General features: G+C 42.3%; 1 long non-coding RNA gene across 3 annotated transcripts in view; it reads left to right on the top strand.

The window, feature by feature from the left end:
• Positions 1-20,931, top strand: part of LOC112540385 (uncharacterized) — a 69,557-nt gene that overhangs the window by 26,672 nt on the left and 21,954 nt on the right. For 2 of the 3 annotated variants that reach the window (XR_015795607.1, XR_003084471.2), the window contains exon 1: positions 19,668-19,765. The exons of the other annotated variant lie outside the window; for it this stretch is intronic. This is a non-coding gene — a long non-coding RNA (uncharacterized LOC112540385). Of the gene's footprint in view, positions 1-19,667; positions 19,766-20,931 lie in introns of those variants that run through there. 3 annotated transcript variants of the gene reach the window in all.

Here is a 20,931-nt window from a genome sequence, read left to right as displayed (position 1 = left end):
TCTACAGTGTGCGGTTTTTTCCCTTTAATTAGATTTATAGGAAACTGGGCTAAGTGGGACTGATTGGCTATTGATAGTCCAACCCACTAAATCTGAAATTGCTTCTTAGATCTGATTTTAAAATTACTGTAGGTTCATCATTTTTCGGCCCCTTTCATGTGTTTCTAAATTTAAACCATAATTTAAGCCTGTGTATTGAATACCACATGAATTCCATGGTCTAGTTGGCAAATATATTCACAAGATTTTTTTTTTCTCTAGTCAAGGTGGTTTATGAAACTCATCAAGGATGTCCCTCATTTCCTCTTTCATTTAATTTGGTGCTAGCACCATTAGCCTCTTTTATTGGACAGCTGAAGGATATTTGGGGTATAAATATCCTTTGAACCAAAGACAAATTGCTACTATATGCAAATGCTATTTTAGATCTGGTTGAGCAATTATCATTGTTTCCTAACATCATTGTGAATATTATATAAGAGTTTGGTAAACTATCAGGTTATCCAATTAACTGGAATAAGTCCAATAAACTTTCAACAGGATCTAAAGTATGTGTGGAAATTTCTAAAACAAATATATAATGTATTGCTTGAATTGTTTGAAATATATCAAAATAATTATTCCCAGAGAATAACATAGTTGAAAATTTCTATGATGTCTGCAGAAGGATAAATGTTGCTGACATGAATACTACATCAAAATTGATATATATTGTTACTAGATTGTTAATATCTCTTAAGTATTTTAAACAGATTGGTAAATTATTGAGATGTTTTTATGGAATGGCAGAATGGGGACTTTAATTTTCCTGAATTTCACCTTCATCATCAGGGCTATGTTTTGACATTTATTTCTTTCTGGAGTTCCTTGTGGAATTTTATGCAAAAAACCATATGGCCATAACTAGAAACTTATTATTTGATCACTTAGTATTTTGGCAGAAACCTGGTTCCTCTTTTAGACAAAGCTCTATTGTTTTTCCAGGCTGCAAGACACATTTGGAAGATTTTGGAAGTTTAAATTTGATCCTTGAACACATGAAAATTTGAAACTTTGGGATAATTCTAATTTGAAAATTGCAGGTCACTTGATGATGGTATTTACTTTAGATCAGTTTGTTGTTTGCTAATTTTTTGTGAAGCATTTAATGAATGGCCAAAATAATTGGGTTACTTAAAACTGCTGAATGGCAATATATTCAATTAAAGCTTTTTTTGAACTCTCAGTTTGGACCTGATGTACCAGCAGTTTCTAAAATTCCTAATTTACTCTCATTATTAAAAAGTGTTCTGGAAGATTTCAATCCTACTGGTCAAAATAAACCCACAGTGAAAGCATATTATCAAGACAGATATTGGTAATTTGCAAGAAATTTGGAATAAAGAATTGAACTAGTTAGTTTTAATAAATCAATGGTCTAAAGTTTTAGAGAATGTTAAAAATGTTTCCAGTGATCTTAAAATGAGATTATTCACCAAAAAATTCTTTTTTCAAGTTTTTTGGATGCTTCAATTGATGTTTAAGAAAGGCTAAGTGTCAACTTTTTATCACTAGGGATGTGGGGACTTTGACACACATGATTTGACCTGTTTTATGTCCCATTTTACTTTAATATTCATATTATTGTTTATTTAATTTGGGGTAGGGAAATACGTTTTAAAGATACTAATGTTTTGTTGAATAGGTACCAAAAGCATGGAATTGATCAATTTATGAAGAACTTTGGATTTATCAAGCGTGGAGTATAGCCAAAGAGATAGTTTTGCTTTGCTGGAAAGATATTTGGTACTCTGGGCTTAAAATCTGCATTGAAGAGATGTGTTCACTCACTGCTTTTGAACTGACTTTTTATTGATATAAAGAAAGGTAGACCAATGTTGTTTTATGTAGTCAGGGTTCAAGTTATGGCTCAAAAGTTGAGTTTCGTGTGTGTCTATATATACTGTATGTTTGTGTGTGTATGTCTATGTGTTTTCTTTTTATTAGGCGTATGTATACTTTATTTATTAGATTTATTTCATTGAAGAGCTCAGCACACAGAGTGCTCCCTCCAACCATTTTTCCCTCCAACAACAAAGCAGTGAGGTAGGCTGGGTTGAGAGAAAGTAACTGGCCCTAAATCATCAGTGAGCTTCCACAACTGAGGGTAGATTTGAACCTGGGTCTTCCCAGATCACGTCATATATTTTGTGTTACAGACAATGTCAGAAAGTAAGAGAGGTGCTGCCACCTTTCTTTCTTCCTTCAAAATCCTTCTCAAAGCTCACCTTTTCTGCAAAGACTTCAGAATGACTCCTTGTTCCATGTCCTACACAGGAGTTGACAGTAAGGGATCTACAGATGTCAAGCTGCCCACAATATCCTGATGATGTTAATGGAACTCCCAAAGGAAATAAAAATTGGCTTCAATTTTTTTGAAATGGCTGAAATGTGGTGAATTTTCCAAATTTTGTGAGATACAGAGGTTCTCACATGAAGACTCATGAACTGTTGAGTGGGAATACCAACACCTCTTATAATTATTTATTTCACTTATTTGTTTAAACAATGTATATAGTCACCCACCTCACTTGACTTCCTAGCCCAAACGCCTGGGGGAACAGCCAGGTATTTAATGCCTCACCAAGGCGAAGAGGGTCAGGGCCATCTAGACTTCTGGGAGGATGCGCTCTCCTGCTAGAGCCTCTGAACAAGTTCAGACAGAGAAAGCATGACTCCTCAACCCCCAAGAGGACACTACTGGATAAATGGGACCTGAAGCATGCCCACCCTGCTGGTTTTGGTGGGATGTGCAGATCAAATCAAAGGCAAGCAGTCCCACAAATAATTACAAAGCTTTCTCTTGTCTGACTGCATGAAGTTTGGTGAGATTGAACAATCTTGCCAGATCTCTTTTTTGTTGTTGTTGCATCTGGCACCTGAAAAAATTGCCAACCTCCAAGGACCTGTAATTAATCTTAAGCATTCCCTTAAGGTGAAACACCCACAGTTTGCTTTCCTGGTTACCCTGAGTGTTCTTTCTCTTTCTCTGCTGTTTTGTTGATGAGGATTGGGCAACATTTAGCAGCTAAACCCATAGAGTGAAAGTTGAGCATCATAACAGGTGAGACGGTGACTCAGTCATAGCCCATGAGTGGGTAAGGACTGGACGTCCAGGTGTGTGTTCTTTTTTTTCTTTTTTTTTAACTGGCAGCTTATGTGCTGTTTTGTTTCCTGCCAAAAATGGGTAAAATGTTGTACCTCCCTTTTGTAGTGCTTGGATGACAAAACGTATCGGTACAATTTCTGGGGGCTTGAGGGGCATCTGAAACCCACAGAAAAGGGCTTGGGTGTAGGGACTTGTAAAGAGGTTCCAACATTATTTACTCATTTTTTAAGAAAGAAGGTTCAGGAGAACCAATTGAGGGTTTAAAGCAGACTGTTAACCCTTCCCCATTTAATTAATTGCATTAAGTAAGAGAATTACTGTAATTTAATTCTTTCCCACTTATTCTTTCTCTCCTCCAGGTCTCTCTCTTTCTCTGGCCACATTAACAGGCAACCCATGAGCCCTTTTGCTGGCGGAAATGTTTGGAGGCATAAAATTGAATGTCTTGATTCTGAGCCCTCTTCTACCCTCAGTAACAAGGCTGGTGACCTGCACTGTCCTTACAGTTTTAGAGCAGTTTTAAAGCAGGATAAATTAAGAAAAGCAATTGGTGGATTTCCCCAGCATTGTTTCCCCACCCGCTGAGCATCACCTGTGGGTGGGAGAGACAACTGCCAATCACTCTCCCTAATGTGGGCTGGGGCTGGGGAAGAAGGCAAGTGTTGGCGGATGGCTATGCCTGTCAAAAGCAAGATGTTCTCCTGCTTTACCAGAGAGCTCCTGCACAGCTCATTTGATCGACAGCAGAGGAGAGCTCCTTCCTACTTCGCCTTCCAACCGCTCTGATCCTGTCAGCTGTTTTCCAAGGAATTTTTAAAGTTGGGTTTAATGCTGTTTTGCAACAACACTGAGCCCATTTTTAAAAGTAGCCTGAAAAGCAGCTGACAGGTGCTTGGCAGGCCACGCAGGGAAGCAGGATCTCTCCTAGTTCAACACACTTCCCCTTACAAGGCCTGTCAGCTGTTTTTCAGGCTGGCTGATGAGCACTGGTTGGTCAAGACAGAGAGATTTTTTTGGTCTAGCAAGTCTCCAATTAAAGTAGAAACAGAGAGACGGATGGTAACTCTTTATCTGCCAGGTCTACAATCACACAGAGCTAATCTGTGTAATCAGAGACTTGGTGGGTTAATGATAACAATATTCATTATTAATTAGATTCAATATTAATTGCTGGCAATGTGAGGTGGAGGGCTTTGAACCTGAAGCAGGAGAGGGAGAGAGAGGGAGAGAGAGAGAGGCCCTTTCCCTCTGCTGCACCAGTAGTTGGGTGATCCAGCTCTCCAAGCCAGGGAGTTCCAGGGGGCAGCCTGGTTGGAAAGATCTGGTTTCATCCCAAATGGCCATGGAGGACAGGGCTCAACAATCAGAGGGAAGGGTCAGGTCCACAGTGGTCCAAACTGGCCAACAGGAGACTTGCAGAATCTGGCCCCTTAGCACATCATCAGCCATATTGTAAATGATGCATCCTAGATACTGTTCATGGCAAACATGGTGTCAAGAGAAGAAGGAAATCCACTGCTGGAGCAACAGAAGATGAACTTCAAGCTACTCCTGCTCTTGGCTGAGGATGAGACAAAGGCAATGTCAACCAGGACATGTTATTTATTGGGTCACATTTGTGCCATAGTTGGAGGGATGTGATGATGAGTTCTTTCTCTTACACACGCACAAACACGCGCACACCAGTTCTGTCTGCAAAGCCCCAAACTTCTCATTCTTAGTCCACACAGAATCTACCCTTCTCCTTCCCTCCCCTTTTCCTGGGTGGTTGCTAAATTCAGTGCAAACTGAGGACAGCCCTTTTTCTTCATCAATTCATCCTGATAGGGAAGTGGCCACCCAGGCAGTAGTCAGGCTGCCCTGAAGCATGATTCCCATTTAGTAATGATTTGGCAGGGTGGAGCCTCTTTGAGATCTGTGAGTGCTGGGGAGGAAGAGAAGAAAAGCACCTTTCTCTGCCCCCAGAGAGCCACTATCTGCCAAGCTGGGCTTGGCAGAATCAGAAGGACAAGTGGAAAGCCTTGGAACAACTAAATCCCACTCCATTTTCTGTTGTCATCTCATTGCTTCCTGTTGCTTCTATTGCAAGCAGTCTAATCTGGTTACCGGTCTATGAACAGCTTTACGTAATTCCTTGTTTCAGTATAAGACTTGATAATATAACAGCATCCTGTAATTATAATAAGGCGTTCTAGGGCAGGTCTACATAGCAGTCACCCCAAACTTGTACATTAAGCTATGACCATTAGCTATCCATGGTCTCTCTCAAGGAGTACTGGGATGGGTTTGAGAATTTTCTGTGACCTTTATCCTCCAGTGCAGAGCATGTACTTCTATAGCAGTACTTCTATAACTTTCTCTAGTTAGAAACAGCTCATAATTTGAAAACAGAGAACACCCAACTTTATATTGCTCAGCAAAGCAAGTTGGCTTCAGAGTCATTTGCTAGGGAGGCTCTTCAGCAGAAAGGGGGCCACCAGAGTGAAGGTCCTGTTTTTAACTCTACAGAGGCAGCTAGATTTGATCCTGACAAACAGATCGGTTCATAAAGAGCTGCCTCTTCCCATGAGGGAGGGGAGTCTTCTGTTTTACTCGAGTGAACACTCAGTGGGAGCTTGTAAATGCTTTGGGATCTGGGGTGATGAAAACCACGAATGTAAATGCCAAGTAATTACTGTCATTACAGTAATCTGCTATGATCAAGGGCACTTCCTTGTAGACAGCCCTTATGGAAAGGACATGCCTAACCCAGATTTGGTTTTTCTAGACTAATTCCTCCTTGGGATACAATGTGAAAGAACAACGAAGGCAACCCTGGAAAAAGGAGAGAAAAAGCAGCTCTACCTCACATGCTTTTGGTGCCCAAGGGCAGATCTGGGGGAGCCCTCTCTTTCTGCCCTGGCATGTTCCCGGATTAAACAAATGAGCGGGACTCTGGCCAAGAGAAAAGCAGCTTGTCAGTTGCCACCCTTTAATTATAGGAAAGTGAAAGAACGAAAGCATCGTCGCTCTTTTATGGGATCAGACGGGTTTTTGCATGCACCAACCCAAGCTGTAGTTGCTCAACTGAGAAACAAAGGGTGGCCCAAGAAAGTCAGCGTTCTGGTGGCGTCTTCAGCTTGGGCTGCATTAAGACGGCCACCACCAGGATGGGTTGGCTTTGGGTGCTGAAGAGCCTCTTGATTTATTTGCAAGGAAGGAGAGTCATGAGATAGTACATCCTTTCAAGGGATCGAGCTTTTCGCACAGGTTTATTTCAGTTGCTAAGACATCTAGTGCCTGGAGAGTCAGAGCAACAGCAGTTATTGATGTACACCAAGAAGGCTGGTTGGAAGTGAAGCTAATAATTTATTTAATCACAGGATTTATTTATTGCCTAAATTTGCTAGGACTCTAGGTAGCAGACAACACCAAAATTAGTAAACTTTTGGCTCCTCACTCCAATGGCTCTACACTGATTTCCAGAAAAGCCAAGTTTTTACAAGCTTTCTAAAGGGGAGCTACCCTCACCTCAGGGGGCAAGAAGGGGAGCATCCACAGAAAATGCCTGCTAAAGCCCCTGCCTGTTGCACCTCACAGTAGGAGGGGATCCTCAGTAGGCACTCCTGGGTCATGCAAATATGAAGTACAATTCCAGGTGCTGATTGTTATCTACAAAGCTTTATATAGCTCAGAGGGACTGGGCATTTTTTTTTCCTTTCAAGTCAGATGACTCCTTGGGAACTACAAGGACAAGTCCATGCAGTTTTCCAGGCAGCATTTTCAGAAATGGTTTGCCCTTGCCTTCTTCCCAGGGCTGAGAGAAAGCAACTGGCCAAGATCACCTAATTGACTTCAGTGCCCAAGAGAGGATTAGAACTCAGATTTCCCACTCTTAGTCCACCACTTTAACCACTAGATCAGGGGTTCTTAACTTTTTTGTTTTACAGGCCCCTATGAGAGTCTGGTGAACCTATGGTCCCTTCCCAGAAAAATGTATTTAAATACATATTGTATTACAAAGGAAACCAGTTCAATCTCTATAACATTATTCAGAATGGATTTTGCATCTATTTAAACATACAATCTTTGACCTGTTCACGTTCTGAATCATATTTCACTAAAAGATTATAAATTGTACCCAGTAAATGTTCAGCTTTGCAAGTTATAAAAATTTCAAATTCAGTCAAATTTCTCAGTATTCCCCCCCCCCGTTTCCCCAATTCTTTTGTTGCCATACTACTTATTTAAGAATGTTGGAACCAACTGAGTGTGGAAGAGCATTGTGTGACAAAAGACTCAAGGGTTCTTAATTTTGTCCTATTAATAATGGAGCCTTATAATCTAAACAGATTATTGTCTCGCCATTGAGCAAATCGCCAGTCTTTTAAAGTCTGCCCCCCCAACTAAATTCTGTCCACATGATCCAGATCAACAGGGAATACCTATCAGGAGGTATCACAGGGGAGACCCAGAGGTGGGCATCCTCAGTGGCTACTCCTCTCCTTTAGAATAGCTTATCCCTAGGCAAGAGCGGCCCCACTGTTGAGGCCATCTGGAGAGTAGCTAAAACCTAGTCTCTGGTGATTAAGCAGCTAGAGGAAGATCCATGTCATTACTCTCTTACTGTTTATGGCTTTATTGTCTGGTATTACATTGTTCCTTGTACTGCACTGATTTTGTAGACCATCTGGAGCCTCTGGAGTGAGGCAGCTTACAAAACTTACCAATAAAAATAAAATGGAGCAAACAGAATCAACATGGGAGAGGCAGTCTCCTAGATACCCCACTCTCAAGCCATATCAGTGTTTCTCACCCTTGGCAACTTTAAGATATGTGGACTTCAACTCCCAGAATTCCCCAGCTAGCCAAGCTGGCTGGGGAATTCTGGGAGTTGAAGTCCACATATCTTAAAGTTGCCAAGGGTGAGAAACTCTAAACCATCTAGAGCTTTATAGGAACAACCTGCATCTTGAACTGCACTGAGAAAAATATAGCTAACAAGCACAGCTCCTACAACAGAAATGTAACATGGCAGTACTAAGTCTGTCTGTAAGCAGACAGACACTGCATTTTGCACCAGCTGAAATTTCCAAATGGCCTTCAGGGGCATCCCAGTGTACAGTGAATTATCCCCATTAAACCTGTGTCCTTTGCTGACTGCATTTCTGAGGCTTGCCCACATGGGCCCTCCTGCTCTCCTCCCTGCTATGCCACCATCACACCTGCTGGAAAATGGTGCAGGAATCAGTTAGCTGACTCCAAGATGCAGAGGGATCCCATCTAAGGCTAGGATGCTTTGGAGGCGTGGGTTGGATTAGATGCGAGAATACTTAGTATGCATTCTTTTTCACTGAATACATTTTTACATTTTATAACAGCTTTGTAATGCTTCCTGTCAATCACCAATAACCACATATCAGGAGTGAGAAAAGTACACAAAGCAGGGGTTCAATTAAAGGGAATAATAACAAGGGCCAAGGTGATACAGAAGTCGGAACGCCATCAGCTGAGTATTTACACGGATGAATCTAGAGGCACAATTAGCAAAAATGGAGGTGCTCTAATCCAGTTATATCTCCCTACTTTGTCACTGTTGCTGTTTTCCTAGGAATAGCTGTCAAAGACTTTGGTTATGATGATATGAGCTGCCTTTATTCAGGATGCACGCTAGGGATGTGCAAAACATTGGAAACAGAGGCTTTGCAACATGCAGGAAAGCAAACGAAGTACATCTTTTCAAGCTGTTAAAGCAGACCTTTGCAATGCTCATGTGGCTGCTCTGCAAGCTGCTTTGGAAGCATGCACATATCTGTGGAGACAATCGAGAGGGTGGCTCGCAAATCTGGGATGCAAAAATCCAGATGCCAGCAAAGAGATATTGGGGGGGGGGGGAGTGTTTTAATGATATAATATACAAAATAAGGAAAAATAAGTGAAAAAAGGTCCCAATGGGCAATTTAGTCACTCACACAATCGGTTGCATGCGCCTAAATGCAGGCACATAAGCATTAAGTCACTATGCCTAGCCTGTCATTCTATATGCTGTAGTTAAATCATAGGGATTTCGGGGGGGGGGGGCGTTTAGATGCAGACTTCTCCAGCTTGGCACACTCCAGATGTGTTGGACTATAAGTACCTGATTTCACTGCCAAGTGTTGTCACTTAATACATCGGGAGGCCACCAGATTGACAAAGCCCTTTTTAGTGTATCTTGAACCAAAGCACCCCCATTGTTCTGGAAGACAAGTTATTGCTGCTTCAGCAGTGTGTAGGAATTGCAGAGGAAGCCATGAAACAGCGATCCTTATCAGAAAGATGGCCCAAGTTACATCTTCATCCAGAAAATGTTAAAGAGTTGAACTCAGATCCCCCGACTGCTCATTCTATGCCTTTTACAGTGCTGGAGAGCCCTACAGCACATCCCTGCTCCCCATCCCCCACAAAAATGGAGCCTCTCTTCTGTTTCCATTCCATTCCAAGTCAACATACGTGGATCCTTTGGCTCTGTCTGCAAAGTATTTCAGCTCCAGCAGGTAGCCACCAGACATCAGAGATGATAAAGCTGGCTTGTTCAGCCATCTAATCAGGCAAACTGACAGAAACTAGGGATAGTCCTGAGATAATGTCATGGTGACTATGCTGAATGTAGACTTACACCAGTGCAACACAAAGCGTTTTAAAGGCTTTCTCTACAAGAACCAAATGATGCAGTTCAGGGAAGCTGGTGCCTGAATGCCTCCCTAGAAATAAGGAATAAATATCTTTTCCCAGTAAAAACATTAGAAGGGTTCTGACATGTATATATCTCCCATCTTTTCCCCACAATCATCCTGTAAGGGCATGACGTTACTTTTTAATGTGATCGCCCATAAGACTTCTCAGTAATGTAACTAGATAGTAGAAGCCCTTCCTGAAAGGATGCACAACGTATCAGCAGTAACTAACAGCACATTCCATTCAATGATACTTTCTTTTCGGTTTTGGATAATCAGGCACATTTGCAAGGTAGTACATGAAAAGGCTGGTATTAGCTACTTAGAGGCTTAGTAAGGGCAGCAAGCCAGACAGTGGCTCTCTCAGTCTTGCTGTTTGTCATTGGCTTTGTCTGCAACCTGACATTCTTTGACCCCTCCGGGCATTAAGATACTTATCAGCTGCCTAGAGTAGACAGGGTTTAAAAAAATAATCAAGAGAGAGACCTATCACCAAATCTGTGACACTCCCTCTGCCTGTTTGGATTGCCATTTTTTGGGGGGCAACAGTACTGTGTTTGAATGGCATTCCTCCTAAGAGAGCCCTGCTCCTATTGCTACTGGTATACTACAACTGAAGCCAACACAGACATGGAAACATAGGTATGCCAAGGCCCTGCAAATCCAAGACTGGCTCCAAGAAAGAAGTGGTGTCAGTGGGAAGGATCACTGGGATACGTTCTTCCAAACATCGGTGGATCTACCATGCCACCAACATGTGTTGGGACAACTATGGAATCCATGCAGCAACCCTAAGTAAAGTCTTTCAATATGTGCCCTAAAGTTGCCCCAACACATGTTGATGCCATGGTGGAAAATCCAAACCAAGGGATACTTCTCACATATACCAGTTCACTTAAGGCAGCCTGGACCAAATCTGTGGATCTTACCCTACTGGATGGGACTCCGAATGGTGTGGAATGCCTGGAGTAGAGCTTAAAGTTCTGAAGAGGGATGGGACTCATTGGAGGCCACATGGCTGCTTTCTCTCCATGCAGGAGAGATTGAATGTCCCCCATCTCATGATTAGATTTGGGGAAGATGCCCTGTCATCCAAATCTGAAGTTGGAAGAACTTTGTCCTAATGGGCTTTCCTTGTGTGCTGTTTTAGAAAGAGATGCCACCCGTTCCCTTTTGTTAAAGCAGCTGGATTAGAGGCCCAATCCAGGCAGGTAGCAGCAGCAGCATTTACAGAAGTGGGAAAATCCATGGCCCAGAACTACAATTCTCACGAGCCCCTGGCACCATAGCCAACAATGTCAGATGCTGGGTATTGTTCAGCACCAGCTAGGCTGCCAAATGTTCCATCTGCAAATGGTTGAGTCTGGGTATGTGTTGCGCAGGTGCAGAGGGTCAAATGCAAAATAATTCAAAAATGGTGCACCCCAGGGATTTTTCCTTCACAAATCTCTCTGAAACAACCCAGTTTCATCTCATGGATTTCCTAGGGGCTTGAACAGGGGGAAAAAAATCCCAGAGGATTGCGCTACATGGCTCAGATCTGTCTGCTGCTCTTGATGGCGCCCGAAATCTGCTGCCTGAGGTGACTGACTCACTTACATCCCAGCAGGGCTGCCTCAAAGCCTGTCTAATCCTTGCAAACCACAGGACAAATGTGTTGATTCCTTGCGTGGCCCTGTTCCTCCAAACAACCAGAAGAACTGCAGCATCGGAGCAAGCGGCAATAACGGTTTGGCAGAACATCCTGCAAGGTGGTGCTCCCTCCTGCAGGACCGAGCTGGCTGAGCTCCTGACTGCTATCAGCAGGCCAAAACTGCATCTTGAGGACGTGTGGGCAGGACCCCTGGGATCTCTCCCCAGCCCTGCAGAATGCTTTCTAGAGCAAAATTCGTGGCCGCCAGCTGCCCAACTGCAGGGTTTGATGGAGCAAGCTGGCAAGCTGCCAGTGGAAGGGAAGTTCTGGTGGTGTACTATTAAAGGGATTAAAACTAATTCCTTAATATAAGCAGCCATATATGGTCAACTAGGCAATAATAGGCTGTGGAATGAACCACACACACCCAGAAGCCCAGGGAGTCCCCTCTGCTTAGAACTCATTGTTGATTTCCTGGCATGAGGGGCAGGCCCTCCTTTTCAACAGCCGGCCATGCCCAAAGCGCAGCCCTCCATGCCGAGGGCAAAGGATGGGGGCTCTGGAGCCCAAAGGGGGGCCGTCACTTGCTCTGTCACTGTGGGGCTCAGGAAAGCTCCCACCCTCTCCCTCTCCCCCTCTCTCCATTTTGTTTGCTGTTGCCCAGCGACCCAGTGTTTGTTAATACTCCAAAAAGGCTGCCGCGTGGGGGTGACTCATAGCGGCGTGAGTCATAGGGAACAGAACCATCTCGCCTGGCCGGCAGCCAAGTTCAGGCCTTGCCAGTCCGTGGCCCAGCCTGTGCAGCTTCCCGCCACTGCTCTGAGCCGCGTCTTCTGCTTGCATTTTGTCAGCAAACTCGGTTCCTCAGCCTTTGTGTTTTGCATCAAGTACTGTAATGCCTGGAATCCACACTGTGGAAGATCGAAAGTTCTTCTCCGGGGTTTTTCAGGCAGCTATGCAAATGCCTGCCCTGAACTAATGGTACCTACCCCTAGAGGTAATTCAACAGGTCGCCATAGATTTCCAAGGGCATCAATTCTGGAATAAGTTTAAAATGCTCCTCCAGGGAAGAGGTCGTCCACCGCACCTCCACACGATTTTACCATCCCCTCCCCTCCCGTCTCAACTGTAATTCTGCTGTAGAATTCATGTAATTCATGTCACTCCACATGCAGACGTTTTGGATAAAATGTCCACAAAATCTGCCCATGCCAGTTTATGTCTGTACTTTTAAATCTAGCAGTTTCCACAGCAGACCTAAACCAGACAACCACTGATCCAGTCCTTTGGCTGAAGTGAAGAGGTTTGATTATTCAGTGATTTTTTCCAACTCTTTTTCTCGGAGGACCCAGTAAGCACAGCGGGGTAAATGACTCTGCTTGGTTCCCACAATCCAGCTAAGTGGGTGGTTAGTTTAGCCCTATGCAAAACTTGATTGGTTTGGGGCCAATCTAAGCTCCTGAAGATTACTGACTGGGTCAGCTGACCTCTTTTTGGTATTTTCCCACAAAACACTATCTTCCCTATTACTCCAGGTAAGCACATTGTCAGAACAAGCTCACGAAATCTAATGGCAGAATTGCCCCAATTTACTGAACATCCCTGTGAGCCTCCATAGCTAATCCTCATATCATTAATTATAGTACAACATAAATCCAACAGAATGAACTGTAGCCCACAAAAGCTTACGTGGTAACAAATTAAACATCTTTAAAGGGCCACGATTCTTTTTTTTTATTTTAAATGACACAGACTGCCTTTGGGTATTTCCATTTTCTATTACCTTCCTATCTCCTTTTTTTTCCCCCCTCCTTTTATTTCTGACCCTAACCTATCCACTTACTCATCTGGGCATAGAGCTTTACAGGTGTCTCTTAAAATGCCCTTCTTCCATGCCCTGGAGATTTGTAATCCTTTTGTTTAGTGAGCTACAAAATGGAATAAAGAATTAAATATGAAATATATACAGTACTGGTCACGCTCACTGTGTGAGAAAAAGTTGTGGCAGCTGCACGATGCCAGCCTTCAACTATGTGAAATGTCCTTGTTTTCTCCTGCCACTGCTGTACAGAAAACCACATCGGGTCACATCCCTCCATTGTCCTTTCTTGCCAGATTTGTCAGTTTGTAGCAACTTGGTTTTCAAAAAATTAATCTACATGATCAGCAAATGAGAAACTAAGCAAAACAAATGTTGTCGGACTCTTGCACAGAGATTTGAGTCTCTGATGCCTGTTCATGTCTTCAGTATTCTGACAACTCATTCTACTAAAGCAATGTTGTTTAAGGGTGTATTTGTCTATGTTACAGATTTAATCTCGTTTAAACAATCATCCTCTGTTTCTAAAGAATATTGGGTACTGCAGTTTTGTACTGAAAGGTCAACTTGGCATTTCCAGTAAAGAATTCCATGCTTTTCCTCAAACCACTGTTATATTTGTTATATTATTCAAATCAAAATGCAAAAGGAAAGCAAAGCAAGTTAAATAGGCATACCGGATCTGGCTGCAAAAATCCAGGTGAGATGGCAATTTTAGCATCTCCATGTAGCCATCAGCTGGTCATCTGCATTTTTGCAGCCCAGCTCTGGTAAGCCTATTTAATTTACTTTGCTTTGCTTTGCTTTTTTCCCTAAATTAAAGCTACCCCTGACTTATGTGGGAATAGAAACCAACAATGGTTGCCATGGTATTCAAGGTACAACTAAGAGGCTACCTACCTATTGTGAATACAGTATTACAAAATACGATAGGCAGGACTTGTAAGAAAGAATTTTTTTAAAATTACACACACTGGAAAAGTCTTAATATCCTGGCCAGGAGGAGGAGGAGGAGGAGGAGGAGGAGGAATCAGGACTGAAGAAACACAAAAAAACATTGGGCTACTATGATTTGAAACTTTATGACCAGCATTGATAACCAAACAGATGGCATTTCCAAAAGATCATCGAAACGAAAGGGACCTTAAAAAGTTGGAAGCCATGCGGACGTGACATACTGTACACAGATACGCTCATTGCGTTCAGGACCCTTCCGCTCTCCTCAAGGAATTCATTTCCCGTCAAGCCACATGGCATAGCTCCTCCTACTGGCCAAATGCTGGAGCTGCAGCCCTCTCGAGGGAAGGATGGAAGTGGGACCACCGATATGCCCAGGACAAGAGAACAAAAGGGAATATGAGGTAGAGGTTTCCCAGACTAACCTCATGCTAATTGTGTTTTTATGTCTACATGTGGAGAGAAAGAAAACCCAGTTGTTTCAAAATCCCTCATGGGAATTTGCAGCGAGAAAGAAAAAAAGTAACGTGAGCCTTTGTTCTGGGATTGCAAAATCTTCCTCTCCTTTGAACGTTACTTTGCAAAGGAATTCTTCATGGGGAGAAAAAGATGTCAAGTCTGGATCTGCATTGTACCGCTTTCTGATACAGTGTCAGATTACAGCCTCAAATAATCTAAAGAAATGTGAGCCAGGTTATCATCACTCCCCAGGTATTAAAGTCACAGCAAAGGCACGCTGCTTTCAATGTCATTTCTTAGGCAGTAGAAACATAACCCACTGCACTGAAATTAAATTGGGCGTTTTGTGGCCCACCTGACTGCTTTCAATTAACAATTAAATTCAGATATATTAATGCATCAGGACAGTAGGAAAGAAGAGAGAGGGTTATCCTGCTTATGGAGACGGTTGCTTTCTTGTAAGTTTTAACTGCCACTCCCTCTGCGGAAGCTTTGCAGGGCTTTCTGCACAAGGAGGCCTCTTTTTGCCCTAGCAAAAGCAATGGATCCCAGGGCAGTGCTCCAGACTGTTGTCCTGGGCGTGTATGTCATCCGTCTTCCATCCTTCCCAGGAGTACTGCAGCTCCAGTAGTTGGCCAGTAGGAGGAGCTATGCCATGTGGCTTAACAGGAAATGAATTCTTTGAGAAGAGCGGAGGGGTCCTAAATGAATTGAGTGTCTGTATCTATGACATCCTCATTGCTTCCATCCCTCTAATGTCCCTTCCATCTCTACAGTATGATCCTTTGGACATGCCATCTGTTTGGCTTTCAATCCAGACAATCTTGATCTGTTGGAAACATACCATTCCACTAATTGGAAAATAAGCATTATTTGTCAGCAATACAAAATTCCCTTCTCTCTTGCCACTCACCTGTCCCATGAAACAGGCTCTGCACCACAAACGTTTCTGCCACATTTGCAGCGGTAATTCCACATATACCAACTTTAGTGAAACATATTCCCACTTTGAGGATCGGTCTGTTAAAATTAGAGTCCCCGTAGCAAGGCGCCTGGCACAAACCCATCGCATCTCTGTTGGAACTTTTCATCCCCTTCCCCCTTAATTCCAAGGAGTCTGAATGGAGCTGTTCCCCCCCAGGGAAGAAGTTCTGTTCTGGGCTGGTAGCCAAGCCACTGCCATCTCTTTTGGGATGGGGAAATGCCTCCCTTTTCCCTGTGTCTCTGGAGTGAGAACAGGAGGACTAGATTTTTAAGCAAGTGACTCCAGTTTCCCACTTTCGTCAGAGTGATTTTAGAATGCCGAGGGCTATTATAAATCCCTCTCTGGGCTAACAGTGAATACAGGATGTTTATTTTAACCAATAGAACAACATGAGTTATTTCAGGCATAAGATACCTGAAGTTAAAGGCAGCCTAGATCAACATACAAGAGGTACCAGTCATTAATCAACAAACAGATGAAGAAAGAAAGAAATGGAAAATGTGAGCAAAAGTAAAACTACATAATTAAGCAAAGCAGAATTGATGCATCTGTCTGGCTTTTCCTGCCAACTTTACCCTGTTGGTTCCATTTCTGCCAGGATGTTTAAGCAGAGGACCTATGTCCCAGGCCAAATCAGGAAATCTGCTTAGATTTCTAGCTATTCTGAGTACCTTCAAGCAATATTAACTGGGGGAAAAGAAAGATCTAGTTATCTCTCCCAGCCCAAATCCATCCTGCCACCTCTCACAGGAAGAGGATAGCAGCTAGATACTTAGCATCACCAGCTAGGCTCCAAAGGTCGCTGATCTTGGAAAAATCAGCAGAGTTGGACTCCAGGCTAGTCAAGGAAATTAAAAAAAAAAAAATCCCAGAAGGCAATGCAAACTATCTTCACGTTGCCATTTATTTATTTATTGAACTTCTATGTCACCTTTCTGTTGATTCCAAGTGTCTTACAGTAAAAACAATAAAATAACAACAATACACAGTAAAAATCAAACAAAATACAGTTAAAATGAGCACCCACATTAAATTGTCAGTGATATAATTAACAATTAAAAGCTTGGCAACAGAGATGAATTTTTACCTAAATCCTGGGAGAGTAGAGGAGAAGCACACCCCCTCGGGGAACATGTTCCATTACCTGGGAGCCACGCAGGAAAAGGCTCTTCCCCATATAGGTGATATTTGAGCTTCTGGCAGTGGGAACATCAATAGCAAATAATATATGTAGCTCAGAGTTGAACTGTGGAGTCCTTGGGGTTCTCTGAGCTTGGTTGTTTTCTTGCAGACGTTTCAACATCTGCAAGAAAACAACCAAGCTCAGAGAACCCCAAGGACTCCACAGTGGGAACATCTTCAGAAGGGACTCTTCTACAGATATAAGTAATTGGATAGATTCATAGAGAGAGAGGCAGTCCTGAAAACAATCAGGCCCTAAAGCATTTAAGGCTCTAACTGTAACACCAGTAGCTTAAATTATCCTCAATAAGCAACTGGTAGCCAGTGTGGTTTTAGTGCAGGATACTAATATAGCTCTGATTTCACCAGCACGGGCATCTGCTTTGAAGGGGAGGCAAATAATGGTGCATACATTATGATGCAAATGGCTTGAGTTACACATTTATGCCATATCTTATGATGCAATACAAAGTTGCATTTTTTGAATGATGTCATGATGCATGTATGATGATCCTTCTGACATCATTGTGGATTGTTCCCAGTACCACTGGTCAGCAGGAGTCAAGCTTAACTAAAGGAGATTTTATCAGTTTATCCTCGGTCAATTGACAGATTTATTATAGCAAAATACTGGAACTTTAAAGGACATCTTTCTTTGGATTAATGGTATTTAAAAGTGTGGGAAGTAGCTCTGACTGAAAAATTAATACAATAGCAGAGTCTTAAAATTATTTAGCTAAGGATGGTTTTACTCACAGTTTGTTTCCATTTTTTATTTATATTAACAAGTAATTCCTAATAAATTATCCCATCTACATAGATGTCTTTTTGGACAGAAACATTGGGTAAGGATGTTTAATTTTTTGTATCTCTCCATAAGGGACATATTCGTACTCCCAGTATTTACTCTGTTTAGGTTTTTATGTTCTTTATTATACCGTCTTTATTTTTAATATTTTATTGATACATTATTTAAATAAAAATAAACATTAAAAATACTGGAAAAAATTACAAAATCTAAAGAGCACAAAGTAGTAGAATGGTAGTATAAAAATAATAACTGTGCAAAGCCACTGAAACGTTATCAGTAAACGGCAGGAGAACAGATTAATCTTGACAGACTGTTAACCGATAAGAATAAAACAAAGTTGGCAGCTGGGCTGTTCATGTGCTTTTTAAAAACAAAGACTATATCTGCTGTATGGCACAGGGATCCAACAGGAGCTTTTATTCTACTCCCTGGTCCTAGACAGGGCCTAGAAAGCAAAGGACAGCATTCAGTGATTGCCTTGATGGAAAGTTGCTTTCACTATTTAAGGTCTTTACAGCATATCATCATTATATCACCTTGAGGTCTGTCAGACATGTATTCAGGGGGAGATAAGCACCTGCTTCTTCTTGTCCCTTCCCCCAGTTGACTTGCAGCAACTGAATTCCCCTTTGGATTTTTGTTTGCCTGCTGCATTTCTGTGCATCTGGGTCCAGGTCTGGAACCTGATGCAGAAGTTTCCATTGAGGAATCACATGCCCACAAGAAGCAGACCTGAATGTCCATAAGGCTGCCATGAGTTGAGGATTGAGAGAACTTTCTAGGCAAGTTCTGGAGGCAGCTCCACAACTGCCATTCCACATCTGGTTTTGCAGAATTTAAGACATGCATTACCGTGACCAGATTTGTTATCTCCAACAATAAGCAAAGCTGGTGCATTGCCATTTTCTGGCTCAAAACTACAGCTGTCATTTGGGCATTCAGAAAATGCTTGATTAAGAAACATCTTCAGATGGTCTTTGGGGTTCATGGACAAAGATTGTCAGCACTTAAAGATCGCTTTTAATGATGAAAGTTTGGAAATGTTTTTACAGCATAATAACTAAATAAACAGTTTTGTTTGATTCTATGCTCATGCCAGCATTTCCAAATCTATTATGTTTGATTTTGGATAACTAGGGCTTATGGGAATTGAAGTCCAACCCATCAGGAGGCAATTCATAGCAGATTAGAGAAACCTACTTGTCCAGCCTAGTTTCTGACTTCTTTCTGACTCACTCACAAGTCATTTCAGTCCACTTTTCCAGCTTCCTGTAGAAGTTTGTTATTGTTTTCAGGCCTTTTCCTTTGTTTGGAAATTATTTCGGGTAAAATGATCAATCTGGGATGAATCTCGTAACAAGCTTCCCACCACATCTCAGAATCTAAATGGAGACAAGCTTTTCCCAGAGTTTCTTTCCATTGTTGCAGGGAGGACTGGAGGAAAGAGGTGAAGGAAGGGAGGGGGCTGCATGGGTGAAGCAGCTGATCAAAGCCATGAGATGTGGCCTAATGAGTCACTGTCTGAGAAAGCCCTGGGCGAAAGCTGAGGCAGAAGGGAAAAGGGGCCACGTGGCCTTTGTAGGGCTGAATTTGACTTCACAGACGAGAAGGAAAACATCCTGATTTCACCCGCGTCTCTGTTTTTGCATACTTTGCCAGCCCGTTCTGTTGTGTGTGTTGCGGGTGTGTGTGAAGGACAGTGCTGAGTATTTCTATGCCTCCGTTATCTAAATTCTTGAGGTCTGTTGGACATGTATTAAGGGGGAGATAAGCACCTGCTTCTTCCTGTCCCTTCCCCCAGTTGACTTGCAGCAACTGAATTCCCCTAATGGAAGGCATGATGGGGAAGGATGGCTGGTAAATGAGTCAGACCCAATCGATGTGCCAGTGAGTCACCAGCTGGGTGGGTAACAGCAACAGGATTCCCGCTCTGCACATACAAAGGCTCTTTGATACTGCTTGCACAAGGTCACTGCCTCCCTTCTTGTCTCACAGCACTCCTCCCTCCTCATCACTTCTTGACTGCCCCATTCTTGCTGTTGGAGCCACCAAACTAGCAGAATGCTGGCAATCACAGTGAGTATGCCTACACTGTCCAAACTGCAGTTGATTAACAGATTGGGTACCATTCAAATGCACAAGTTCATGCAGATTAAATGCAGCCAGAAGGAAGACAGCCTTGCCTGACTACCTACTGCATCCCGCTCCCAAGCTGGCTACCCCCAAATTTTGTCAAACTGCAATACTTAGTATTCTTAGGGTGCTGGAAATTCTCAAGGTTGCAGTCCCAGCTTTTCTGGAGAGTATCACATGGGAAAGGTTGGCATGTATTATATTTTTAAAGGCTGCACTCCAGAAATTTTAAATGGACATCTATACTTACAACCAGTATCTGATTATGAACACTTGCATCATACAGATATACTCTTTGGGAAACCCTTGAGAATTCAAGACAATCTAATTTGACCGAGTATGGATTATGCCAAAGATTTATAAAATAGAGGAGGGGATGGAAACTGTAATGAGGAAGAGCTGCAGAACTTTCACCCAGGCCCCAAACTATTACACACCAAGTTGTTTTTCCTCTGAATGAATTTTTTAAAATTTTGTTTTGTTACTATTTTACAATTGCCATATCTTAGTAGGAAAAAAGCAGCTGAGAAACAGCAAATGCAATTTTAAAGTATGTGGTTTCATGGATCTTCTCCCCGAATCTTACAGATTCAAACTCTGTATTCAAACATAATTATTTATTTGATTTAAACCCAACCTTTCTACTTTAGCAAGTACTTGGGATGACAGGATATCTGTAGATACCATGTCCAAGCAACATTTCCAAACTATTCTTGTACGTGTGTCTCATGCAGAACTTCTAAGTGGATCAAAAGATGGAGGAGGCATTAAGCCATCTGTCTCCAGGCATAAATTTATTTTAGGTTATCAGCCCAGGATGCAGGAAAAACTGGTGGGAGAGAGCAATAAGGAGTATACGTTCTTTAAGTAAGCCTTCCTAAATTTGTTGTGGTGACTACTTTATATCTGACCAAGAAAGAAAAGGATGCTGATTTAAAAAAAAAAAAATGTGCAGATTAATCTAATGCAGTTCATCAAATTTGAACTGGATAGAATTTCAAATAGAGAATGTACCCAGACATTGGTCTAAAAGCAGAGCAGATGACTATCATCTTGCCATGTAGTTCAGAATCTGGATACTTTAACTAAGAATCGTGTCTGATTCTTGA

Source organism: Python bivittatus, unplaced genomic scaffold, assembly GCF_059951505.1.
Source record: "Python bivittatus isolate LINGU-HERP-01145 unplaced genomic scaffold, Pbiv_v1 ctg000220_np1212, whole genome shotgun sequence".
NCBI classification, from domain to species: Eukaryota; Metazoa; Chordata; class Lepidosauria; order Squamata; family Pythonidae; genus Python; species Python bivittatus.
Note: the sequence above shows the minus strand (reverse complement) of the source record. Positions and strands in the feature narration are given on the sequence as shown.